General features: G+C 47.5%; 10 non-coding genes across 10 annotated transcripts; all 10 read left to right on the top strand.

Moving 5' to 3' along the window:
• Positions 1–652: 652 nt before the first annotated feature.
• On the top strand, positions 653–843 carry LOC141234130 (U2 spliceosomal RNA). The gene has a single exon (XR_012300119.1). It is a non-coding gene; the product is annotated as a U2 spliceosomal RNA (small nuclear RNA).
• A 1,115-nt stretch (positions 844–1,958) lies between these two features.
• LOC141234121 (U2 spliceosomal RNA) lies at positions 1,959–2,149 on the top strand. Its single transcript, XR_012300118.1, has one exon. It is a non-coding gene; the product is annotated as a U2 spliceosomal RNA (small nuclear RNA).
• Positions 2,150–3,264: 1,115 nt separating this feature from the next.
• LOC141234109 (U2 spliceosomal RNA) lies at positions 3,265–3,455 on the top strand. Its single transcript, XR_012300116.1, has one exon. It is a non-coding gene; the product is annotated as a U2 spliceosomal RNA (small nuclear RNA).
• A 1,115-nt stretch (positions 3,456–4,570) lies between these two features.
• Positions 4,571–4,761, top strand: LOC141234096 (U2 spliceosomal RNA). The gene has a single exon (XR_012300107.1). It is a non-coding gene; the product is annotated as a U2 spliceosomal RNA (small nuclear RNA).
• Positions 4,762–5,876: 1,115 nt separating this feature from the next.
• Positions 5,877–6,067, top strand: LOC141234040 (U2 spliceosomal RNA). Its single transcript, XR_012300062.1, has one exon. It is a non-coding gene; the product is annotated as a U2 spliceosomal RNA (small nuclear RNA).
• A 1,118-nt stretch (positions 6,068–7,185) lies between these two features.
• On the top strand, positions 7,186–7,376 carry LOC141234084 (U2 spliceosomal RNA). Its single transcript, XR_012300098.1, has one exon. It is a non-coding gene; the product is annotated as a U2 spliceosomal RNA (small nuclear RNA).
• A 1,115-nt stretch (positions 7,377–8,491) lies between these two features.
• Positions 8,492–8,682, top strand: LOC141234073 (U2 spliceosomal RNA). Its single transcript, XR_012300091.1, has one exon. It is a non-coding gene; the product is annotated as a U2 spliceosomal RNA (small nuclear RNA).
• A 6,155-nt stretch (positions 8,683–14,837) lies between these two features.
• Positions 14,838–15,033, top strand: LOC141234102 (U2 spliceosomal RNA). The gene has a single exon (XR_012300110.1). It is a non-coding gene; the product is annotated as a U2 spliceosomal RNA (small nuclear RNA).
• A 1,115-nt stretch (positions 15,034–16,148) lies between these two features.
• Positions 16,149–16,339, top strand: LOC141234046 (U2 spliceosomal RNA). Its single transcript, XR_012300067.1, has one exon. It is a non-coding gene; the product is annotated as a U2 spliceosomal RNA (small nuclear RNA).
• A 1,115-nt stretch (positions 16,340–17,454) lies between these two features.
• On the top strand, positions 17,455–17,645 carry LOC141234062 (U2 spliceosomal RNA). The gene has a single exon (XR_012300082.1). It is a non-coding gene; the product is annotated as a U2 spliceosomal RNA (small nuclear RNA).
• Positions 17,646–25,776: the final 8,131 nt, after the last annotated feature.

Below are 25,776 nucleotides of genomic sequence, written 5' to 3'. Positions count from 1 at the left end.
GGTTTGCTACAATGCCTTTTCTGAAACGTTGTCTCCTTCTGCTGGAACACTGACTTCTTTCATTTAATGCCTGCAGACTATAAAAGAGAACCCAACCCAAAAAGTTTGGTTGATTAGTCTGTGGCATTCTGTTAAACTGTTGCTTATGGCGGTCTCTGTGAGCTTCTCAGCGACATTCAGCCAGCCAGGTATCCTGCCTGCAGTAGATGGAATGTGGCAATGGAACGCTGGCTGCGCGTGTCATAATAGGCTCTGAGCCTTTATATACCTGTGCATAGCAGCAGCCACCTTCAGTCTGCTGCTGGACAGCCAGCAGCAGCAGCAGCAGGAGAGGTATGTAATCAGGAGCCCTCCTGCTAAGGGTAGACAGCTGCTCGTTCCACCCCACCCCCCGCCTTAATTGGTTCTCCTCCCTTCCAACGGTGTTGAGGCGGGTGGGAACAGCAGGGGGTGAAGGTGCTGTGTTTAAAGAGGTGGAGTTATGCAGATCTAAAACGCGTGGATTGCAGCAGCAGCAAGCCGAAAAGTGCAGGCATGTAAGGGATCTAGAGGTTGACAACATGTCTTCTTAACGGGAGTCCAGGAGCTCATCTCCACAAATGGACTTTTTAGGATCCTTGGGTGGCTCCGTAGTTTGAAACCAATTCTGGTTATCGCTTCTCGGCCTTTTGGCTAAGATCAAGTGTAGTATCTGTTCTTATCAGTTTAATATCTGATACGTCCCCTATCTGGGGACCATATATTAAATGGATTTTTAGAACAGGGAGATGGAAAAAGAGCTTGCTCTGTCCACTCCACGCATTGACCTGGTATTGCAGTATCTCCAGGACCGGTGCACCCCTTCTTTAATGCAGTTTCTAAAATCAGAAAGAATTGAATTCAATGTTTTGTGTTCATTTTGCTTGTTTGTCGGATTTTGGGATGGACTCTTTGGCTCTGCTTTTCTTCTCCTCATTGGATTTTTCATGTTCAAAGTTGCAGAAGCCAGATTACAAGCTCATTTTGGTTCAACTTCAGCAACTGTGCATTGCATTGCCATGTAATGTGATGCAATGCTATCTTTCTAGCTCTCCCTTTTTACTTCCTTTTGGATAAACAGACATATTAGGCAAGCATTTTGGAGCTTTCACCTAAATAACTACAGGTGGTGAGATAAGCTGCACAATATAATTGACCTTTCAGTATATTGTTGCACACACACCATCTATTTAGCAAATGCCCTTGTTATCAACAGCAGCCTTTTAAACTCACCTGAGCTAACAGGTATGTGCGCTGGTTACTCTGCTGCGCTTAAAATTTCTTTTTTGGTTTGCTACAATGCCTTTTCTGAAACGTTGTCTCCTTCTGCTGGAACACTGACTTCTTTCATTTAATGCCTGCAGACTATAAAAGAGAACCCAACCCAAAAAGTTTGGTTGATTAGTCTGTGGCATTCTGTTAAACTGTTGCTTATGGCGGTCTCTGTGAGCTTCTCAGCGACATTCAGCCAGCCAGGTATCCTGCCTGCAGTAGATGGAATGTGGCAATGGAACGCTGGCTGCGCGTGTCATAATAGGCTCTGAGCCTTTATATACCTGTGCACAGCAGCAGCCACCTTCAGTCTGCTGCTGGACAGCCAGCAGCAGCAGCAGCAGGAGAGGTATGTAATCAGGAGCCCTCCTGCTAAGGGTAGACAGCTGCTCGTTCCACCCCACCCCCCGCCTTAATTGGTTCTCCTCCCTTCCAACGGTGTTGAGGCGGGTGGGAACAGCAGGGGGTGAAGGTGCTGTGTTTAAAGAGGTGGAGTTATGCAGATCTAAAACGCGTGGATTGCAGCAGCAGCAAGCCGAAAAGTGCAGGCATGTAAGGGATCTAGAGGTTGACAACATGTCTTCTTAACGGGAGTCCAGGAGCTCATCTCCACAAATGGACTTTTTAGGATCCTTGGGTGGCTCCGTAGTTTGAAACCAATTCTGGTTATCGCTTCTCGGCCTTTTGGCTAAGATCAAGTGTAGTATCTGTTCTTATCAGTTTAATATCTGATACGTCCCCTATCTGGGGACCATATATTAAATGGATTTTTAGAACAGGGAGATGGAAAAAGAGCTTGCTCTGTCCACTCCACGCATTGACCTGGTATTGCAGTATCTCCAGGACCGGTGCACCCCTTCTTTAATGCAGTTTCTAAAATCAGAAAGAATTGAATTCAATGTTTTTTGTTCATTTTGCTTGTTTGTCGGATTTTGGGATGGACTCTTTGGCTCTGCTTTTCTTCTCCTCATTGGATTTTTCATGTTCAAAGTTGCAGAAGCCAGATTACAAGCTCATTTTGGTTCAACTTCAGCAACTGTGCATTGCATTGCCATGTAATGTGATGCAATGCTATCTTTCTAGCTCTCCCTTTTTACTTCCTTTTGGATAAACAGACATATTAGGCAAGCATTTTGGAGCTTTCACCTAAATAACTACAGGTGGTGAGATAAGCTGCACAATATAATTGACCTTTCAGTATATTGTTGCACACACACCATCTATTTAGCAAATGCCCTTGTTATCAACAGCAGCCTTTTAAACTCACCTGAGCTAACAGGTATGTGCGCTGGTTACTCTGCTGCGCTTAAAATTTCTTTTTTGGTTTGCTACAATGCCTTTTCTGAAACGTTGTCTCCTTCTGCTGGAACACTGACTTCTTTCATTTAATGCCTGCAGACTATAAAAGAGAACCCAACCCAAAAAGTTTGGTTGATTAGTCTGTGGCATTCTGTTAAACTGTTGCTTATGGCGGTCTCTGTGAGCTTCTCAGCGACATTCAGCCAGCCAGGTATCCTGCCTGCAGTAGATGGAATGTGGCAATGGAACGCTGGCTGCGCGTGTCATAATAGGCTCTGAGCCTTTATATACCTGTGCACAGCAGCAGCCACCTTCAGTCTGCTGCTGGACAGCCAGCAGCAGCAGCAGCAGGAGAGGTATGTAATCAGGAGCCCTCCTGCTAAGGGTAGACAGCTGCTCGTTCCACCCCACCCCCCGCCTTAATTGGTTCTCCTCCCTTCCAACGGTGTTGAGGCGGGTGGGAACAGCAGGGGGTGAAGGTGCTGTGTTTAAAGAGGTGGAGTTATGCAGATCTAAAACGCGTGGATTGCAGCAGCAGCAAGCCGAAAAGTGCAGGCATGTAAGGGATCTAGAGGTTGACAACATGTCTTCTTAACGGGAGTCCAGGAGCTCATCTCCACAAATGGACTTTTTAGGATCCTTGGGTGGCTCCGTAGTTTGAAACCAATTCTGGTTATCGCTTCTCGGCCTTTTGGCTAAGATCAAGTGTAGTATCTGTTCTTATCAGTTTAATATCTGATACGTCCCCTATCTGGGGACCATATATTAAATGGATTTTTAGAACAGGGAGATGGAAAAAGAGCTTGCTCTGTCCACTCCACGCATTGACCTGGTATTGCAGTATCTCCAGGACCGGTGCACCCCTTCTTTAATGCAGTTTCTAAAATCAGAAAGAATTGAATTCAATGTTTTTTGTTCATTTTGCTTGTTTGTCGGATTTTGGGATGGACTCTTTGGCTCTGCTTTTCTTCTCCTCATTGGATTTTTCATGTTCAAAGTTGCAGAAGCCAGATTACAAGCTCATTTTGGTTCAACTTCAGCAACTGTGCATTGCATTGCCATGTAATGTGATGCAATGCTATCTTTCTAGCTCTCCCTTTTTACTTCCTTTTGGATAAACAGACATATTAGGCAAGCATTTTGGAGCTTTCACCTAAATAACTACAGGTGGTGAGATAAGCTGCACAATATAATTGACCTTTCAGTATATTGTTGCACACACACCATCTATTTAGCAAATGCCCTTGTTATCAACAGCAGCCTTTTAAACTCACCTGAGCTAACAGGTATGTGCGCTGGTTACTCTGCTGCGCTTAAAATTTCTTTTTTGGTTTGCTACAATGCCTTTTCTGAAACGTTGTCTCCTTCTGCTGGAACACTGACTTCTTTCATTTAATGCCTGCAGACTATAAAAGAGAACCCAACCCAAAAAGTTTGGTTGATTAGTCTGTGGCATTCTGTTAAACTGTTGCTTATGGCGGTCTCTGTGAGCTTCTCAGCGACATTCAGCCAGCCAGGTATCCTGCCTGCAGTAGATGGAATGTGGCAATGGAACGCTGGCTGCGCGTGTCATAATAGGCTCTGAGCCTTTATATACCTGTGCACAGCAGCAGCCACCTTCAGTCTGCTGCTGGACAGCCAGCAGCAGCAGCAGCAGGAGAGGTATGTAATCAGGAGCCCTCCTGCTAAGGGTAGACAGCTGCTCGTTCCACCCCACCCCCCGCCTTAATTGGTTCTCCTCCCTTCCAACGGTGTTGAGGCGGGTGGGAACAGCAGGGGGTGAAGGTGCTGTGTTTAAAGAGGTGGAGTTATGCAGATCTAAAACGCGTGGATTGCAGCAGCAGCAAGCCGAAAAGTGCAGGCATGTAAGGGATCTAGAGGTTGACAACATGTCTTCTTAACGGGAGTCCAGGAGCTCATCTCCACAAATGGACTTTTCAGGATCCTTGGGTGGCTCCGTAGTTTGAAACCAATTCTGGTTATCGCTTCTCGGCCTTTTGGCTAAGATCAAGTGTAGTATCTGTTCTTATCAGTTTAATATCTGATACGTCCCCTATCTGGGGACCATATATTAAATGGATTTTTAGAACAGGGAGATGGAAAAAGAGCTTGCTCTGTCCACTCCACGCATTGACCTGGTATTGCAGTATCTCCAGGACCGGTGCACCCCTTCTTTAATGCAGTTTCTAAAATCAGAAAGAATTGAATTCAATGTTTTTTGTTCATTTTGCTTGTTTGTCGGATTTTGGGATGGACTCTTTGGCTTTGCTTTTCTTCTCCTCATTGGATTTTTCATGTTCAAAGTTGCAGAAGCCAGATTACAAGCTCATTTTGGTTCAACTTCAGCAACTGTGCATTGCATTGCCATGTAATGTGATGCAATGCTATCTTTCTAGCTCTCCCTTTTTACTTCCTTTTGGATAAACAGACATATTAGGCAAGCATTTTGGAGCTTTCACCTAAATAACTACAGGTGGTGAGATAAGCTGCACAATATAATTGACCTTTCAGTATATTGTTGCACACACACCATCTATTTAGCAAATGCCCTTGTTATCAACAGCAGCCTTTTAAACTCACCTGAGCTAACAGGTATGTGCGCTGGTTACTCTGCTGCGCTTAAAATTTCTTTTTTGGTTTGCTACAATGCCTTTTCTGAAACGTTGTCTCCTTCTGCTGGAACACTGACTTCTTTCATTTAATGCCTGCAGACTATAAAAGAGAACCCAACCCAAAAAGTTTGGTTGATTAGTCTGTGGCATTCTGTTAAACTGTTGCTTATGGCGGTCTCTGTGAGCTTCTCAGCGACATTCAGCCAGCCAGGTATCCTGCCTGCAGTAGATGGAATGTGGCAATGGAACGCTGGCTGCGCGTGTCATAATAGGCTCTGAGCCTTTATATACCTGTGCACAGCAGCAGCCACCTTCAGTCTGCTGCTGGACAGCCAGCAGCAGCAGCAGCAGGAGAGGTATGTAATCAGGAGCCCTCCTGCTAAGGGTAGACAGCTGCTCGTTCCACCCCACCCCCCGCCTTAATTGGTTCTCCTCCCTTCCAACGGTGTTGAGGCGGGTGGGAACAGCAGGGGGTGAAGGTGCTGTGTTTAAAGAGGTGGAGTTATGCAGATCTAAAACGCGTGGATTGCAGCAGCAGCAAGCCGAAAAGTGCAGGCATGTAAGGGATCTAGAGGTTGACAACATGTCTTCTTAACGGGAGTCCAGGAGCTCATCTCCACAAATGGACTTTTCAGGATCCTTGGGTGGCTCCGTAGTTTGAAACCAATTCTGGTTATCGCTTCTCGGCCTTTTGGCTAAGATCAAGTGTAGTATCTGTTCTTATCAGTTTAATATCTGATACGTCCCCTATCTGGGGACCATATATTAAATGGATTTTTAGAACAGGGAGATGGAAAAAGAGCTTGCTCTGTCCACTCCACGCATTGACCTAGTATTGCAGTATCTCCAGGACCGGTGCACCCCTTCTTTAATGCAGTTTCTAAAATCAGAAAGAATTGAATTCAATGTTTTTTGTTCATTTTGCTTGTTTGTCGGATTTGGGGATGGACTCTTTGGCTTTGCTTTTCTTCTCCTCATTGGATTTTTCATGTTCAAAGTTGCAGAAGCCAGATTACAAGCTCATTTTGGTTCAACTTCAGCAACTGTGCATTGCATTGCCATGTAATGTGATGCAATGCTATCTTTCTAGCTCTCCCTTTTTACTTCCTTTTGGATAAACAGACATATTAGGCAAGCATTTTGGAGCTTTCACCTAAATAACTACAGGTGGTGAGATAAGCTGCACAATATAATTGACCTTTCAGTATATTGTTGCACACACACCATCTATTTAGCAAATGCCCTTGTTATCAACAGCAGCCTTTTAAACTCACCTGAGCTAACAGGTATGTGCGCTGGTTACTCTGCTGCGCTTAAAATTTCTTTTTTGGTTTGCTACAATGCCTTTTCTGAAACGTTGTCTCCTTCTGCTGGAACACTGACTTCTTTCATTTAATGCCTGCAGACTATAAAAGAGAACCCAACCCAAAAAGTTTGGTTGATTAGTCTGTGGCATTCTGTTAAACTGTTGCTTATGGCGGTCTCTGTGAGCTTCTCAGCGACATTCAGCCAGCCAGGTATCCTGCCTGCAGTAGATGGAATGTGGCAATGGAACGCTGGCTGCGCGTGTCATAATAGGCTCTGAGCCTTTATATACCTGTGCACAGCAGCAGCCACCTTCAGTCTGCTGCTGGACAGCCAGCAGCAGCAGCAGCAGCAGGAGAGGTATGTAATCAGGAGCCCTCCTGCTAAGGGTAGACAGCTGCTCGTTCCACCCCACCCCCCGCCTTAATTGGTTCTCCTCCCTTCCAACGGTGTTGAGGCGGGTGGGAACAGCAGGGGGTGAAGGTGCTGTGTTTAAAGAGGTGGAGTTATGCAGATCTAAAACGCGTGGATTGCAGCAGCAGCAAGCCGAAAAGTGCAGGCATGTAAGGGATCTAGAGGTTGACAACATGTCTTCTTAACGGGAGTCCAGGAGCTCATCTCCACAAATGGACTTTTCAGGATCCTTGGGTGGCTCCGTAGTTTGAAACCAATTCTGGTTATCGCTTCTCGGCCTTTTGGCTAAGATCAAGTGTAGTATCTGTTCTTATCAGTTTAATATCTGATACGTCCCCTATCTGGGGACCATATATTAAATGGATTTTTAGAACAGGGAGATGGAAAAAGAGCTTGCTCTGTCCACTCCACGCATTGACCTGGTATTGCAGTATCTCCAGGACCGGTGCACCCCTTCTTTAATGCAGTCTCTAAAATCAGAAAGAATTGAATTCAATGTTTTTTGTTCATTTTGCTTGTTTGTCGGATTTGGGGATGGACTCTTTGGCTTTGCTTTTCTTCTCCTCATTGGATTTTTCATGTTCAAAGTTGCAGAAGCCAGATTACAAGCTCATTTTGGTTCAACTTCAGCAACTGTGCATTGCATTGCCATGTAATGTGATGCAATGCTATCTTTCTAGCTCTCCCTTTTTACTTCCTTTTGGATAAACAGACATATTAGGCAAGCATTTTGGAGCTTTCACCTAAATAACTACAGGTGGTGAGATAAGCTGCACAATATAATTGACCTTTCAGTATATTGTTGCACACACACCATCTATTTAGCAAATGCCCTTGTTATCAACAGCAGCCTTTTAAACTCACCTGAGCTAACAGGTATGTGCGCTGGTTACTCTGCTGCGCTTAAAATTTCTTTTTTGGTTTGCTACAATGCCTTTTCTGAAACGTTGTCTCCTTCTGCTGGAACACTGACTTCTTTCATTTAATGCCTGCAGACTATAAAAGAGAACCCAACCCAAAAAGTTTGGTTGATTAGTCTGTGGCATTCTGTTAAACTGTTGCTTATGGCGGTCTCTGTGAGCTTCTCAGCGACATTCAGCCAGCCAGGTATCCTGCCTGCAGTAGATGGAATGTGGCAATGGAACGCTGGCTGCGCGTGTCATAATAGGCTCTGAGCCTTTATATACCTGTGCACAGCAGCAGCCACCTTCAGTCTGCTGCTGGACAGCCAGCAGCAGCAGCAGCAGGAGAGGTATGTAATCAGGAGCCCTCCTGCTAAGGGTAGACAGCTGCTCGTTCCACCCCACCCCCCGCCTTAATTGGTTCTCCTCCCTTCCAACGGTGTTGAGGCGGGTGGGAACAGCAGGGGGTGAAGGTGCTGTGTTTAAAGAGGTGGAGTTATGCAGATCTAAAACACGTGGATTGCAGCAGCAGCAAGCCGAAAAGTGCAGGCATGTAAGGGATCTAGAGGTTGACAACATGTCTTCTTAACGGGAGTCCAGGAGCTCATCTCCACAAATGGACTTTTCAGGATCCTTGGGTGGCTCCGTAGTTTGAAACCAATTCTGGTTATCGCTTCTCGGCCTTTTGGCTAAGATCAAGTGTAGTATCTGTTCTTATCAGTTTAATATCTGATACGTCCCCTATCTGGGGACCATATATTAAATGGATTTTTAGAACAGGGAGATGGAAAAAGAGCTTGCTCTGTCCACTCCACGCATTGACCTGGTATTGCAGTATCTCCAGGACCGGTGCACCCCTTCTTTAATGCAGTTTCTAAAATCAGAAAGAATTGAATTCAATGTTTTTTGTTCATTTTGCTTGTTTGTCGGATTTGGGGATGGACTCTTTGGCTTTGCTTTTCTTCTCCTCATTGGATTTTTCATGTTCAAAGTTGCAGAAGCCAGATTACAAGCTCATTTTGGTTCAACTTCAGCAACTGTGCATTGCATTGCCATGTAATGTGATGCAATGCTATCTTTCTAGCTCTCCCTTTTTACTTCCTTTTGGATAAACAGACATATTAGGCAAGCATTTTGGAGCTTTCACCTAAATAACTACAGGTGGTGAGATAAGCTGCACAATATAATTGACCTTTCAGTATATTGTTGCACACACACCATCTATTTAGCAAATGCCCTTGTTATCAACAGCAGCCTTTTAAACTCACCTGAGCTAACAGGTATGTGCGCTGGTTACTCTGCTGCGCTTAAAATTTCTTTTTTGGTTTGCTACAATGCCTTTTCTGAAACGTTGTCTCCTTCTGCTGGAACACTGACTTCTTTCATTTAATGCCTGCAGACTATAAAAGAGAACCCAACCCAAAAAGTTTGGTTGATTAGTCTGTGGCATTCTGTTAAACTGTTGCTTATGGCGGTCTCTGTGAGCTTCTCAGCGACATTCAGCCAGCCAGGTATCCTGCCTGCAGTAGATGGAATGTGGCAATGGAACGCTGGCTGCGCGTGTCATAATAGGCTCTGAGCCTTTATATACCTGTGCACAGCATCAGCCACCTTCAGTCTGCTGCTGGACAGCCAGCAGCAGCAGCAGCAGGAGAGGTATGTAATCAGGAGCCCTCCTGCTAAGGGTAGACAGCTGCTCGTTCCACCCCACCCCCCGCCTTAATTGGTTCTCCTCCCTTCCAACGGTGTTGAGGCGGGTGGGAACAGCAGGGGGTGAAGGTGCTGTGTTTAAAGAGGTGGAGTTATGCAGATCTAAAACGCGTGGATTGCAGCAGCAGCAAGCCGAAAAGTGCAGGCATGTAAGGGATCTAGAGGTTGACAACATGTCTTCTTAACGGGAGTCCAGGAGCTCATCTCCACAAATGGACTTTTCAGGATCCTTGGGTGGCTCCGTAGTTTGAAACCAATTCTGGTTATCGCTTCTCGGCCTTTTGGCTGCGATCGTATGACTGTACCTTGATTGGTGCGAGTCTCCTGGAGGAATCCGGACCCTTTTGTGGAGGATTTTCTGCTTTTTCCTGTGGTATTCCATACCGACAGAATCCAAGATGTCTTTTGTGAAGAACACCATCCGTTTGTCCGTGGATCCATCTGACCAGAACAAGAACAACGTGGTTTTCATTGTCCAAGACATCGTTGAAGGCAAAGCTGGAGCAAGACGTTCTGAGATCTTCAGTGTCAACGAATTTTCACGTCAAGGTAATTATGACGTTACCTTTATGGACCAGGATGTTTGCCTTAATGTCTTTGAATGGCTCCGTGGTCACTCTAGTGACCCCTGCTTGGAAGGAGTTAGATGGGAACCTTTGTTTGGTCTGCAAGAAAAGGAGGTGACTGTGACTGTCTATAACCCTTTTACAGACCCTGAGCTGCTGGAGTGCTTCCTCTCTCGCTACTGTGAATATGTGCGGAAGGGAGTGAAGCAAGTCAATTGTCTAGGAATCTTTAACTGTCAGTATAAATTCCGTGTGAAATTGAAAAGGGATCCTGACAGTGTGGGGGGCTTTAGACACCCTCCATCAAATTTTTCCGTTGCAGGCCATAGAGGTTTCCTCTTTTACCCAGGCCAGCCCATGTTTTGCCGTAGATGCTTTTCTTTCGGACATACCATGGTAACATGCCTTAAAGGGCAGTGTTGCCGAAATTGCAGAAAGGAGGGGCATATGGCCAACCAGTGTCCAGAGGCCAAGTCCTGTGATGTCTGTGGGAGTAGTGATCACATGTATAAGGACTGTCCTATGAGTGCACCTAGACGTTCTGATAAAGAACAGAAGGAGGAGGAGCTGGAGAGGAGGCAGATGGCAAGCGCACTGAAAGTGCTGGAAAGATTGGAGAGGGAGGAGAGAGAGGGAAGGAGGCGGGAAACTGGTAGAGCCTCTCCCTCTACGGCGCCAGAGGAGGTGTCCCTGAGACCATGTTCTTCTTCTGCTGAAGAAATGAGGAAGAAGCGGAGGGAAGAAAAGGAGTTCTGGAGGGAAGTGGCAAAGGTGGAGAAAAAGGCAGTGTCTGCGAGAATATCTAGGAAAGTGGTGGAAGCAGAGCTGCCTGAGATGATGACTTTTGGAGAGGCAATGGACGCAACAGGATGTGAAGTGCAAATCTCGGAACCCGACAGTCCTGAACACCCTTCGGGTCCTGAAAACACTGAAGATTTTTCTTCGGAGGATGATAGGGGTGCAAAGAAGAGTCGTAGGGAGGATGGTGGGGGCAGTGATGATGCAGATTTTAGTGAGCCTCAGAGGAAGATCAGAACTGCCAGAATGAGGAGTGTGGCTGGTGAAGCCAGCGGGTCGGAAACCAGCTGTTCTGTTCTGATGGCGGAGGAGGATAGTGGTGGTGCTGGATAGTGTCACCATATAATATTGTAAATGTTTTTTCTTTTTGTCCTCTTGTGAGCTTTGGTTTAGGCCAAAGGCTATTTCTTTGTGTAATTGGTGAAGGAGTAGAAGTATTATGGGATTTACCATAGTGTCCCAAAACGTAAGAGTGTTTAAAAGTAAAGTAAGAAGAGCTGCTATTTTTGAGTTTTTAGCTATGCAAAATGCATCTATTTTTTGTTTACAAGAATGTGGGGTAGTGGATGGTGTGAAAGGGGATGAATGGTCTTATGGAGCGTCTGTGTGGTCGGGGAGTGCATGTAATAAGAATGATGGTGTGGGTATTTTGGTTAAAGGAAGGGAGGTTGTTTTGAGTGATTATTTGGTTATTGAGGTGGGGAGATGTATCCTTGCTAATTTTGTATACAAGAATGTAAAGTTTTGTGTTATTAATGTTTATGCGCCAGTTGAAAAAAATGAGCGCAAAAATTTATTTGAAAAAATTAAGCTTTTTGTTCCAGGAAGAATACCTGTGGTAATTGTGGGTGATATGAACTGTGATGTGGGGAGAGTGAATGTGGATGTGTCTGGGAAAGCATTATTGGAGTTAGTGAATGATTTTGGGTTGTGTGATATGCAGCGCGTGTGTAACATGAATCCTTTGTTGAACACTTTCTTTTCTGAGAGTGGTAGGGTACAATCCAGATTGGATTATTGTTTTATTTCTAAAAATATGGTTTCTGTTAATTATAGGCAGGAAAACGTTCTTTTTTCAGATCATGTGTGTATGTTGTGTGAGTTGGATATAAAAGTTGATGGAGTGTTTGGGAGAGGATTGTGGAAGTTAAATGTTAAACTGTTAGAGAATGAAGATGTGAGAAAGGAGTATGAAAGGCGGTATGAAGAATGGTGTAAGCATAAAAATGAGTTTGGGAATGTTTGTGAGTGGTGGGACTGGGTGAAGAAACAAACAAAAATGTTCTTTAAAAATTTAGGATACAAGTATGCAGCAATTAAAAGAGAGAGTTTTGTTAAACTGAACGCGCGGTTGAGCGTTTTGTATAAGTTAAGGGAAGGAGGAGTTGAGGTGGAGGAGGATATTTTAGAGGTAAAAAAGGAGATTAGTGAGTTTTTGTTGGAGAGAGGGAGAAGCATAGTGTTTAGGGCAAAGATTGATAAGATGGAGCAGGATGAGAAATGTTATCGGTTTTTCTTTAAAAAAGTTTTTGGAAAGAAACAGAGTATGAGCGTGGTGTATGGAGCAGATGGAAGTGAGGTGAGTGGAGAGGATATGTGTGAAGAGGTGGCTAAGTTTTATGAGGATCTGTATGCAGTGAAACAGAGGGATGAATGTTTGGAGAATGATGTTTTGAGTGTGTTAGAGAGTAAGTTGAGTGAAGCAGAAAGAGAGAGAGTGATGGGTGAGGTGACTGGTGATGAGGTATGGAAGGTTATGTGTAGTATGGCTTTGAATAAGACGCCGGGGGAGGATGGCCTCCCAGTAGAATTTTATCGTGTGATGTGGGGTGTGATTGGTAAGGACTTTGTGGATGTATGTAAGTATATGTGGGGAAACATGGAGGTGGCTGAGAGTATGCGTGCAGGTATGGTTGTGTTAATTCCTAAGAAAGGGGATTTGAAAAGTCTGAGGAATTGGAGGCCAATAACGTTACTTAATTGTGATTATAAAATCTATGCAAAACTTATGGCTAATAGGATGCGTGATGTGATAGAGAGTGTGATTGGGGATGAGCAGTGTTGTGCGGTACCTGGGAGGCGGATTCATGAGTGTGTGTGTATGTTAAGAGATTGTCTATGGGATTGCATGGGTCGTAAGAAGAGTGTATTTTTGTTAAGTTTGGATTTTGAAAAGGCTTATGATAGGTTGTCGCATGGTTTTTTGTTCAGAGTGTTGTTAAAAATGGGTTTTCCGGCTGATTTTGTTGGGCGAGTGAGAAGTTTGTATGCGGGTGTTTATAGCTGTGTTTTAATGAATGGGTATGTGGGTAGGAAAGTGAATGTGTTTTCGGGTGTGCGACAGGGGTGTCCTTTGTCCCCTGTAGCATTTATTTGTGCAATTGAGCCATTGTTGTGTATGCTGAGGAAAGATAAGGTAATTCGTGGTGTGCAAGTGCCGGGAGGTGGAGGAAAAGAATGGAAGGTGAGTGGTTACATGGATGACGTGTGTGTATTATGTGATTCTGAATGTTCGGTGAGGCGGGTGAAGTTGTTAGTGTCTATTTTTTGTGGTGCATCTGCGTTTAAAGTGAATTGGGAAAAGAGTGAGTGTAAGGGTTTTGGAGGCGGAAGTTTAAGTAGGGATGTAGGTGTGAATGTAGTGAATGGACCTATTAAAGTTTTGGGTGTGAAGTTTTCAGAGAGTTTGGATGGGAAAGAAAGTTGGGATGATGCGAAAGGAAAAGTTGAGCAGAAGTTGAATTTTTGGAAATTGAGGAGTTTATTCTTTTTTGGGAAGATTTTAATTGTTAAGAGTGTGGTGTTGCCAATATTTTTATATATTGCGGTAGTATTTCCACCAGGATATATGTGTATGAGAAGCTTGAATAGAATTTTATTTGTTTTTTTGTGGAACTCGAAAATGGAGAGAGCTAGGAGAGAAATTTTGGTTAAAAGAGTGGAAAAAGGTGGTTTGGGTTTTCCGAATTTGGACGTGTTTTTTGGTGTGAATATCGTTGTGTTTGTTTTGAAAGTGATTAGGGCGGATGGAAAGTTTTCATCTATGTGTAGGTATTTATTTGGAGCGTATTTGTTTCGTTTAAAGTGGCAAGAAAGGGATTTGCGATGTCCGATTGCTTTTGAGGTGCCTGTATGGTATGTGTGGGTTTATAAGTTTTTGGTGAGGTATGAACTGTGTGATGCAGATGTGAGATTGCTGGAGAATAAGAAGGCTGTGTATAGGATGATTGAATGTAGAGAGGTAGAATGTGGAATAAATATGGTTAGGGGTGGTGATGTGCAGAAGGTTTGGAAGAAAGTGCGGATGAGTGGTATGACCAACAAACAGAGTGAAGTTGTGTGGCAGTCTTTACATGGAGTATTACCTGTGAGAGAGTTTCAGAGGAATAGAGGTTTGGTGAGGAGTGAAATGTGTCCAAGAAATGGCTGTGGTGGAAGGGAAAGTGTGTTGCATGTTTTTTGGAATTGCCAGTATGCTAGAGATGTGATTGGGAGAATGGGGCCTTTGTGTAAAGAATTGTGTGGTGTGAATTTGTTGTCTTTTGAGTTGTTTATGTTTGGTTTGGGAATATGTGATGGGACGAAGGAAAGAGTCTTGTGGTTGATGCTTGCATGTATAAAGGAAGTGTTATGGGATGTGAGGAATGTGTATGTGTTTAAAAGGAAGGAAATTGCTGTAAAGGATAGTGTGAAGGTGATTTTGGGGAAGATGTATGTGTGTTTCCTATGGGACAAAAAGAGGAGAGGGGAAGTGGATGCGGAGGGAATATGGAAAGTTAAAAAGTGGAGATATATTGTTAGTACCTCTTGATTTTTGTTATTGTTGTTTTGAAATATAAAATAAATATTTCCGATGATGATGGGGACAGCAAATTGCGTATTGGATTTGACGCAGCTGTTTTGATGGAATTTTCCTTTGTCTGGTTTCCATAGACTGTGGAATTTCCTCGTCTGAGGAGAAAAAAAAAAAAAAAAAAAAAAAAATCTGTTCTTATCAGTTTAATATCTGATACGTCCCCTATCTGGGGACCATATATTAAATGGATTTTTAGAACAGGGAGATGGAAAAAGAGCTTGCTCTGTCCACTCCACGCATTGACCTGGTATTGCAGTATCTCCAGGACCGGTGCACCCCTTCTTTAATGCAGTTTCTAAAATCAGAAAGAATTGAATTCAATGTTTTTTGTTCATTTTGCTTGTTTGTCGGATTTTGGGATGGACTCTTTGGCTCTGCTTTTCTTCTCCTCATTGGATTTTTCATGTTCAAAGTTGCAGAAGCCAGATTACAAGCTCATTTTGGTTCAACTTCAGCAACTGTGCATTGCATTGCCATGTAATGTGATGCAATGCTATCTTTCTAGCTCTCCCTTTTTACTTCCTTTTGGATAAACAGACATATTAGGCAAGCATTTTGGAGCTTTCACCTAAATAACTACAGGTGGTGAGATAAGCTGCACAATATAATTGACCTTTCAGTATATTGTTGCACACACACCATCTATTTAGCAAATGCCCTTGTTATCAACAGCAGCCTTTTAAACTCACCTGAGCTAACAGGTATGTGCGCTGGTTACTCTGCTGCGCTTAAAATTTCTTTTTTGGTTTGCTACAATGCCTTTTCTGAAACGTTGTCTCCTTCTGCTGGAACACTGACTTCTTTCATTTAATGCCTGCAGACTATAAAAGAGAACCCAACCCAAAAAGTTTGGTTGATTAGTCTGTGGCATTCTGTTAAACTGTTGCTTATGGCGGTCTCTGTGAGCTTCTCAGCGACATTCAGCCAGCCAGGTATCCTGCCTGCAGTAGATGGAATGTGGCAATGGAACGCTGGCTGCGCGTGTCATAATAGGCTCTGAGCCTTTATATACCTGTGCACAGCAGCAGCCACCTTCAGTCTGCTGCTGGACAGCCAGCAGCAGCAGCAGCAGGAGAGGTATGTAATCAGGAGCCCTCCTGCTAAGGGTAGACAGCTGCTCGTACCACCCCACCCCCCGCCTTAATTGGTTCTCCTCCCTTCCAACGGTGTTGAGGCAGGTGGGAACAGCAGGGGGTGAAGGTGCTGTGTTTAAAGAGGTGGAGTTATGCAGATCTAAAACGCGTGGATTGCAGCAGCAGCAAGCCGAAAAGTGCAGGCATGTAAGGGATCTAGAGGTTGACAACATGTCTTCTTAACGGGAGTCCAGGAGCTCATCTCCACAAATGGACTTTTTAGGATCCTTGGGTGGCTCCGTAGTTTGAAACCAATTCTGGTTATCGCTTCTCGGCCTTTTGGCTAAGATCAAGTGTAGTATCTGTTCTTATCAGTTTAATATCTGATACGTCCCCTATCTGGGGACCATATATTAAATGGATTTTTAGAACAGGGAGATGGAAAAAGAGCTTGCTCTGTCCACTCCACGCATTGACCTGGTATTGCAGTATCTCGAGGACCGGTGCACCCCTTCTTTAATGCAGTTTCTAAAATCAGAAAGAATTGAATTCAATGTTTTTTGTTCATTTTGCTTGTTTGTCGGATTTTGGGATGGACTCTTTGGCTCTGCTTTTCTTCTCCTCATTGGATTTTTCATGTTCAAAGTTGCAGAAGCCAGATTACAAGCTCATTTTGGTTCAACTTCAGCAACTGTGCATTGCATTGCCATGTAATGTGATGCAATGCTATCTTTCTAGCTCTCCCTTTTTACTTCCTTTTGGATAAACAGACATATTAGGCAAGCATTTTGGAGCTTTCACCTAAATAACTACAGGTGGTGAGATAAGCTGCACAATATAATTGACCTTTCAGTATATTGTTGCACACACACCATCTATTTAGCAAATGCCCTTGTTATCAACAGCAGCCTTTTAAACTCACCTGAGCTAACAGGTATGTGCGCTGGTTACTCTGCTGCGCTTAAAATTTCTTTTTTGGTTTGCTACAATGCCTTTTCTGAAACGTTGTCTCCTTCTGCTGGAACACTGACTTCTTTCATTTAATGCCTGCAGACTATAAAAGAGAACCCAACCCAAAAAGTTTGGTTGATTAGTCTGTGGCATTCTGTTAAACTGTTGCTTATGGCGGTCTCTGTGAGCTTCTCAGCGACATTCAGCCAGCCAGGTATCCTGCCTGCAGTAGATGGAATGTGGCAATGGAACGCTGGCTGCGCGTGTCATAATAGGCTCTGAGCCTTTATATACCTGTGCACAGCAGCAGCCACCTTCAGTCTGCTGCTGGACAGCCAGCAGCAGCAGCAGCAGGAGAGGTATGTAATCAGGAGCCCTCCTGCTAAGGGTAGACAGCTGCTCGTTCCACCCCACCCCCCGCCTTAATTGGTTCTCCTCCCTTCCAACGGTGTTGAGGCGGGTGGGAACAGCAGGGGGTGAAGGTGCTGTGTTTAAAGAGGTGGAGTTATGCAGATCTAAAACGCGTGGATTGCAGCAGCAGCAAGCCGAAAAGTGCAGGCATGTAAGGGATCTAGAGGTTGACAACATGTCTTCTTAACGGGAGTCCAGGAGCTCATCTCCACAAATGGACTTTTTAGGATCCTTGGGTGGCTCCGTAGTTTGAAACCAATTCTGGTTATCGCTTCTCGGCCTTTTGGCTAAGATCAAGTGTAGTATCTGTTCTTATCAGTTTAATATCTGATACGTCCCCTATCTGGGGACCATATATTAAATGGATTTTTAGAACAGGGAGATGGAAAAAGAGCTTGCTCTGTCCACTCCACGCATTGACCTGGTATTGCAGTATCTCCAGGACCGGTGCACCCCTTCTTTAATGCAGTTTCTAAAATCAGAAAGAATTGAATTCAATGTTTTTTGTTCATTTTGCTTGTTTGTCGGATTTTGGGATGGACTCTTTGGCTCTGCTTTTCTTCTCCTCATTGGATTTTTCATGTTCAAAGTTGCAGAAGCCAGATTACAAGCTCATTTTGGTTCAACTTCAGCAACTGTGCATTGCATTGCCATGTAATGTGATGTGACGCGCCCCTGGGCCTGTGTCGCGCTGCGTTGCGCATGCGGGAGCCTACCCGGAGCCGGATCAGTAGAGGGTTGTAGTCTCGTGGCGGTGACCCGGTCCGTGCCCAGGGAGTCAAACTAGACGGCAGTCTATTAGTAGTAAATAGTTGATGACTACGCCACCCGTTGAGTGCAGCCAGGGAGCTGCTGCTGCAGGGCAGACCGCTGAGGCCGGTGGTAGGATTGTGCAGCGTGATAGTATAACCCCCAACGGGAGGGGTATGGCCTCAGGGCAGCCGACGTGGATGATGGGGGTAGCAGGAACCACTCAGAGACGGTACGGTGTAGTTCAGGGTCTTTACTGGTAACAACGATAGACCCTCCCGGAGTACTTGCTAGCAAACGGGGCCTGGTCAGTCTTTGAGCAGATGGGATCTCCCCTGGCCAGGCGTAGTTATAGGCCTCACAAACTGACTGTACTCTTCTGGCTACCTTGCTAGAAGCTGATGTAAGTAGCCCACGTCCCTGAGTGTACCGTGTGGTGCTCACCCGTATGGCCGATGACTCGGGGCCTTCTAATGGCTTCCGCTCCACGATGGCGGTGCTGGTCCCACGCGTGTGACCGTGCCTTCGGGCTTCTGGGCCAGAGGACCTGAAATCCCCTGCCTGACGGATTCTGCTGCTGGGTAGAAGTTAGTCCCCACAGCCTCGGACTCCGGGTCCGGTAAAGAATCTTCTTAGTCAGGGCGAGCGCTGCAGCTGCCAGCCCCTGACTCCTTGGAACTCTGCTGTTTCCTATGCTGCTTCTTGTCTCCACTCTCCTTGTCTGACTCACCCTGCCTCAGCCCCGGGTTTATACAGGGGAAGTTCTTCCCCTCCCAAGACTGGGCAGGAGGTGTGGCATGCACAGGATCCCTGACCAAAGGACCTCCCACCTGCTCTCAGACATAACATTACATTACTGTGGAAAACCAGACCCCTGGGGTGCCACATTCCCCCCTAGTGAATTTTAGTACTCCGGGACTAAACACATTTAGAAAAACATAACAAGGCAAAAACATTAATAATACAATAAGAAAACATATAAAGATGGTTACGGCGTGTCCGCAACCGGGTGCAGTCTCTGAAGAAAGCAAGGTGTCCATTTCACCAACACAGGGAGACGTAACCAGGTAGGGGTCTGTCCTACCCCGAGTCCTTAACAGTCTCTAGTCCATCCTGGGTTACGCTCCAACTATATACAAGGATTCCCGGTAAATCCACCAAGGTTTCCTAAAAACAACTGGAAACACAAAATTATTCACAAGCAACAATACACAGAAAAACATAAATAAAACAATTTATACACTTTAAATTCTCCAGCGTGCGGGTAACTGGCCTCTAGTGACCCGAGTGGACCTACGGAGCTGACTGTCTGGCCCTGAACTACAGGGTGTAGGAGCTGTCAAGGGTAAACTGGGCAGCTGTCTACCGGCTCTTTGTCTCACTAGGGGTACGGCAGGCTCACTATAAGCAGAGGGTTGATTCTCCTGTTCTGCTTGTGTGGAGTCTTCTGCCTCCTGGACCGGCTGTTCTTCCAGCTCTACCCGTTGCTCCGTAGGTTCTTGGGATGATGGTTGGAGGAAGGTGAGTACGGGTACCACAACTGCACCATTGACTTGAGTCCAAGACTGAGGGAAGTCCCCGAGCACGGTACTAACCATATCTTCCCTTTCTTCCACGGGTCGATGGTCTTCTTGTTCCTCTTCAGGGTTCCTCAGTTGTTCGGGACACTTCTTCAGGTGGTCCCGGGATACAATGGCTGTGGTTTCCCCTCCGTCTTTACTGATGGTACAGACCTTCGGGTTCTCGTGGCTTGAGGGCAGTACGGTGTACGGGTCCTCCTCCCACTGGTCATCCAACTTGTGGAGCCGTCTTTTCCTCTTCAAGACCTGCTCTCCGGGTACCAGGGGAACAGCGGGAGCATACTGGTTGTAAGTCTTCTCTTGTCTTTCAATAGCCTGACAGAGACTTCGCTCCACGCTCTCTTGTACTCTCCAGTACTGCTGCTGCCTCTCTGTGTCCCAGTCTGTTTCTGGTGAAGTGTCCTCAGGTGTCAGGACTCCCATTTCCAGGTCAACAGGTAGCTTACCAGGTCTCGCCCTCATTAGGTAAGCCGGGGTACAGTTGGTGGAACCTACCGGGATGTGGTTGTATAGGTCCACCAGATCGGGCAACTTCTCAGGCCACAGACTGCGTTCTTCCAGGGGCAATGTTTTTAGCAGATCCATTACCACCTGGTTCATTTTTTCACAAAGTCCATTAGTTTGCGGATGGTAGGGTGTCGTCCTTATCTTCCGGCAGCCATACAGATTGCAGAATTCCTGGAAGACCTCCGCTTCAAAGGCAGGTCCCTGGTCCGTCAGCACTTGGTCCGGGTACCCGTGTGGACGGCAGAAGTGCTGCTGGAAGGCTCTAGCTGCTGTTTGAGCCGTTAAGTCCTTGACGGGGACGACAACCAAGAACCGGGAGTAATGATCCACGATGGTTAACGCGTAGACGTAGCCACTTCTGCTTGGGGTCAGTTTTACATGATCCAAGGCTACCAGTTCCAACGGTTGCCGGGTGACGATGGACTGCAGGGGAGTCTTCTGGCTGGCCCGGTCCTTCCTTCTCAGATTGCACGGGCCACAGTCTCTGCACCACTTCTCGATGGTTCCCCTCATGCCTACCCAGTGGAACCGCTCGCGCAGCAGGAACTCCAGCTTTTTCCACCCGAAGTGTCCAGCTCCGTCGTGGTATGCCTCCATCACCATGGCTGCGTCTCTTCATGGCACCACTACTTGCCAGAGTAGTTCATGCGTCCGGGAGTTGACCATTCTGCGGCACAACTTCCCCTTGTAAAGGAATAGTCGACTCTTCTCCGCCCATAGTTGTTTGGCTTCCTCCGGAGCGTCTGGTTCAAGTCGAGCCTCCGGCCGAGTCAGCATCTCCTTCACCAGTCGGATGGCAGGGTCGCTGTCTTGCGTTTCCGCCCAGTTGTAGTGGGGTAAGGGGTTCAACGTAGCAGCCTGTTTACCCCTTACCCGGTGGGAATACTGGATAGTCCCATGACGGTGGAACGCAGGGAGTTCAACTTCTTCCAGTCCCTCCGGATCTTCTCCTTCGTCCGGCAGGTTGGGCATCCTGGACAGGGCATCCGCGTTAGTATTGGAGCGTCCTGCCCGGTATTTGATTGTGAACTCGTAGTTGGACAGACGGGCCATCCACCTCTGCTCCAGGGCACCGAGTCTTGCCGTGTCCAGGTGTATCAACGGGTTGTTATCCGTATATACGGTGAACCGGGAAGAAGCGAGGTAATGCCTAAAGCGCTCGGTGACTGCCCATACCACGGCCAGGAACTCTAGCTTAAATGAGCTGTAATTCTCGGGGTTCCTTTCGGTGGGTCGCAGTTTTCGGCTGGCATAGGAGATCACTCGTTCTCTCCCCTGCTGAATCTGGGATAGTACGGCTCCTAGCCCGATGTTACTGGCGTCGGTGTAGAGGATGAAGGGCTGGCTATAGTCTGGGTACGCCAAGATTTCATCCCCCGTGAGGGCCATCTTCAGCTGGCGGAAGGACTCTTCTTCTAGCTCTTCCCATTTGAAGGGCGGCTTCTGGTTCTTGGCCTTCCGGGACTGGCCTATCAGGAGGTCCTGCATAGGCGCTGCCTTTTTGGTGAAACCGGGAATAAACCTTCGGTAGTAGCCTACCAACCCTAGGAACTGCCGCACTTCTTTTACGCTGGAGGGGCTTGGCCATCCCTTAATTGCGGTGATCTTATCGGGGTCGGGAGCCACTCCGTCAGCGCTCACCACGTGTCCCAGGTATTGCACCTTTGGTTTCAGGAGGTGACACTTGGAGGGTTTCACCTTTAGGCCGTAACTCGCCAGAGCTTCGAACACCTCCGCCAGGTGTTTCAGGTGGTCCTCATAAGTTTTGGAGTATACGATGACATCGTCCAGGTACAACAGGACCGTCTCGAAGTTTCTGTGGCCCAGACAGCACTCCATTAATCGTTGGAAGGTTCCTGGGGCGTTGCAGAGTCCGAACGGCATGCAGGTGAACTCACTAAGTCCCATCGGGGTGGTGAATGCGGTCTTCTCCCGGTCCGCCTCTGCTACAGGAACCTGCCAGTACCCGCTAGTGAGATCCAAGGTAGAGAAGAAGTTAGCAGATCTTAAAGCAGCCAATGACTCCTCTATCCTTGGTAAGGGGTACGCATCCTTGTGTGTGATACGGTTGATTTTCCGGTAATCTACACACATCCTCATGGTGTTGTCTTTCTTTTTGACTAAAACTAGTGGGGCTGCCCAGGGGCTACAGCTATCCCGGATTACCCCAGCCTCCTTCATGTCTCTAAGCATCCCCTTGGCGTGTTGGTAATGTGCAGGGGGTACGGGTCGATACCTCTCTTTTATGGGAGGATGATCTCCCGTGGGGATGCGGTGTTCTACCCCCTTGACTCGCCCGAAGTCTAACGGGTGTTTACTAAACACTCTCTCATACTCTTGAACCACCCGATAGACTCCTTGTTTCTGATGTGAGGGAGTGGAATCAGTACCCAAATGTAGTTGCTGACACCAGTCCTCCATGTCTTTCTTAGAGCCGTTACCTTCCTCCGGGTGAGATGGAGGCAAGGGTTCCACAGATTGTATAGAATTTTGATTAGTGGTATATAATTTGGCTAGCGTGGCATACCGGGGCAGGTACACTTCCCTCTCCCCGATATTTATTATGCGAATGGGCACCCTCCCATGGCGTACATTGACCACCCCCCGTGCTGTCAAAATGGTGGGCCTACTGTCTGAGTAAACTGGTTCTACCATTGCCTGGTAATCTCTTCCTCTCAGACCAATAGCTGCCCGGCACCAAATCATCATTTCACTTTTTGGGGGCATGGCAATAGGAAAAGGGTCACACATTCTTACGCTACCAATCTCACCGCCGGAGAGTTCCACTTGTTGCCGTTGCATCAGTGCCCGGATCTCTTTCTGGAGCACCCGCTGCTCGCCGGAGCTGGCGTTCTTGGCAACCTGCTGTAAAAGGAAAATCACCTCTGCAAGACAATTTTCAATTACGTTAGTTCCTAGAGTTATTTTTGGGTGACTCTCATGTTTATCAATATCTACAATGATCAGTCCCTGTGCGGCCAGTTCGACTCTACCGATTTTGAGGGCCACCTCCTTAAATCCGATCTGTGGCACGGGCTGGCCATTGCTGGCGATGATACTCAAGTCGTCGTCAGGGTAGTGGGTAATATCCGAGTCATTCCAGTACTGCTTGAAGAGCACGTACGGGATGGTGGTGACCTGTGACCCGGTATCCAGTAGGGCACTCATGGGAATGCCATCCAGTACCACAGGCAAGACTGGACGTCCTCCCACATATCTGTCGCGCCAGTTCGATGGGCCTGGTGATCTTTTTCCTGGGGGTTGGCCCTCTACCCCAGGTTGTGCCCGTTTAAAGAACAGTACCTTTCCATATGTCCGGGTTGATTGCAGCGGCGGCAGATGGGTCGTCCGTCCTCGCTGTATCGGTCACTGGGTCTTCCTCTGGCCGGTGGGGTCCTCCTTGGTCGACGCCACGGGATGTCCTCCGGTCCGGATGCCAGCTGGATCTTCCCTGGGGTGGAAACCTGTAAAGACTGCACAGTTCGGGTTATCGCAGCAACGCTCTTAGCTAGCTCTTGGACCTGATGGTGTAGGTCTGGAGCCGGGTCATTGTCCAAAGCCTGCGCATCAGCTCCCACAGGCCCTGCTGACAAGGGCGCCGCCTCCTGGTAGTAAGTGGTAGTGGGGCGTCTGTGGGTCACAACGCCACCTGGTGCCGGTTCTCGGAGCACCCGGATGGCTCTGTCCTTGAACTGTGCAAAGTCCAGATGGGGATCCTGTAAGGCCATTGCCCGCAACTGGGTTCGGTGGGCATTGCAATATAAACCCTCTATAAATTGTTCAGTCAACAGCCTGTCCTCGTTTCCCACCCCATCAGGGTCGGTCTGCTTTATGGCCCTCAGGGCCTCTTGTAGGTTTAGTGCATAGTCCCTTATACTCTCATGCGCTCGCTGCTTGCACCCGTAGAATCTAAGCTTAATCTCGGCTGAGGTGCGGGTATCAAAGGTGTCCTTCAGCCGGGTTAGTATCCCTGCGACAGTCTTCCTCCCAGGTGGCCAGGATTTTACTTCCCTTTTGGCTGCCCCGGTTAGTTGGGCCACCAGGATGCTCACTTTTTGCTCTTCTGTGAGGGGGTACACCTGGAAGAGGCTATCCAGCTTTTCTCTAAAGTCATGCAGGGTATGTGACTCCCCTGAATACTGGGGTAGCCAAGCTGCTCCCGGGATATAGGGCATGGTGAAGGGCATAACTGCAGCAGCGGTAGCGCTGGCGGGGGTTGGGGCAGTGAAGCTCTCCTCCGTATCCGACATCTTCCTCCCCCCTAGTGGACCGTGGCCTACCTTGCGATGATCCTCTTCCGTAGGCCGCGGCTCCGCAGTGGATCGTCAGGGTTGAGGACCTTCCGTCGCGCTCCTGTGACGTCGGCGTCTGCTGGGCTCCTTCCAGGACCTTACGCAACGTCCGGACGTGAGGCGGGGCTTCAGTTCTCGCGCGCTTTCGGAGTCCACGCCCCTCTTCTTCCCGCGCGGCGTCCCCAAGATGGCGTACAACGGCGGGAAAACTCCACGGATGGCGGGAAGAAGGCCGAAGATGGCGCCGGATGGCGGGAAACTTCACCGATGGCGGGAAGAAGGTAGAAGATGGCGCCGGATGGCGGGAAACCTCCACGGATAGTGGGAATCTTCACCACTGGTAAGTTTGAACAGTCTTTGCTTTTCAGGCACGCAGTACCCGGTGGTTGCGGGCACGAAATCCTGCCGACTACGCCAAAGTTGACGCGCCCCTGGGCCTGTGTCGCGCTGCGTTGCGCATGCGGGAGCCTACCCGGAGCCGGATCAGTAGAGGGTTGTAGTCTCGTGGCGGTGACCCGGTCCGTGCCCAGGGAGTCAAACTAGACGGCAGTCTATTAGTAGTAAATAGTTGATGACTACGCCACCCGTTGAGTGCAGCCAGGGAGCTGCTGCTGCAGGGCAGACCGCTGAGGCCGGTGGTAGGATTGTGCAGCGTGATAGTATAACCCCCAACGGGAGGGGTATGGCCTCAGGGCAGCCGACGTGGATGATGGGGGTAGCAGGAACCACTCAGAGACGGTACGGTGTAGTTCAGGGTCTTTACTGGTAACAACGATAGACCCTCCCGCAGTACTTGCTAGCAAACGGGGCCTGGTCAGTCTTTGAGCAGATGGGATCTCCCCTGGCCAGGCGTAGTTATAGGCCTCACAAACTGACTGTACTCTTCTGGCTACCTTGCTAGAAGCTGATGTAAGTAGCCCACGTCCCTGAGTGTACCGTGTGGTGCTCACCCGTATGGCCGGTGACTCGGGGCCTTCTAATGGCTTCCGCTCCACGATGGCGGTGCTGGTCCCACGCGTGTGACCGTGCCTTCGGGCTTCTGGGCCAGAGGACCTGAAATCCCCTGCCTGACGGATTCTGCTGCTGGGTAGAAGTTAGTCCCCACAGCCTCGGACTCCGGGTCCGGTAAAGAATCTTCTTAGTCAGGGCGAGCGCTGCAGCTGCCAGCCCCTGACTCCTTGGAACTCTGCTGTTTCCTATGCTGCTTCTTGTCTCCACTCTCCTTGTCTGACTCACCCTGCCTCAGCCCCGGGTTTATACAGGGGAAGTTCTTCCCCTCCCAAGACTGGGCAGGAGGTGTGGCATGCACAGGATCCCTGACCAAAGGACCTCCCACCTGCTCTCAGACATAACATTACATTACTGTGGAAAACCAGACCCCTGGGGTGCCACAGATGCAATGCTATCTTTCTAGCTCTCCCTTTTTACTTCCTTTTGGATAAACAGACATATTAGGCAAG

The sequence above is a fragment of the Phyllobates terribilis genome, unplaced genomic scaffold, assembly GCF_046119375.1.
Source record: "Phyllobates terribilis strain yellow unplaced genomic scaffold, ASM4611937v1 Scaffold_629__1_contigs__length_933511, whole genome shotgun sequence".
Lineage (NCBI taxonomy): Eukaryota > Metazoa > Chordata > Amphibia > Anura > Dendrobatidae > Phyllobates > Phyllobates terribilis.
Note: the sequence above shows the minus strand (reverse complement) of the source record. Positions and strands in the feature narration are given on the sequence as shown.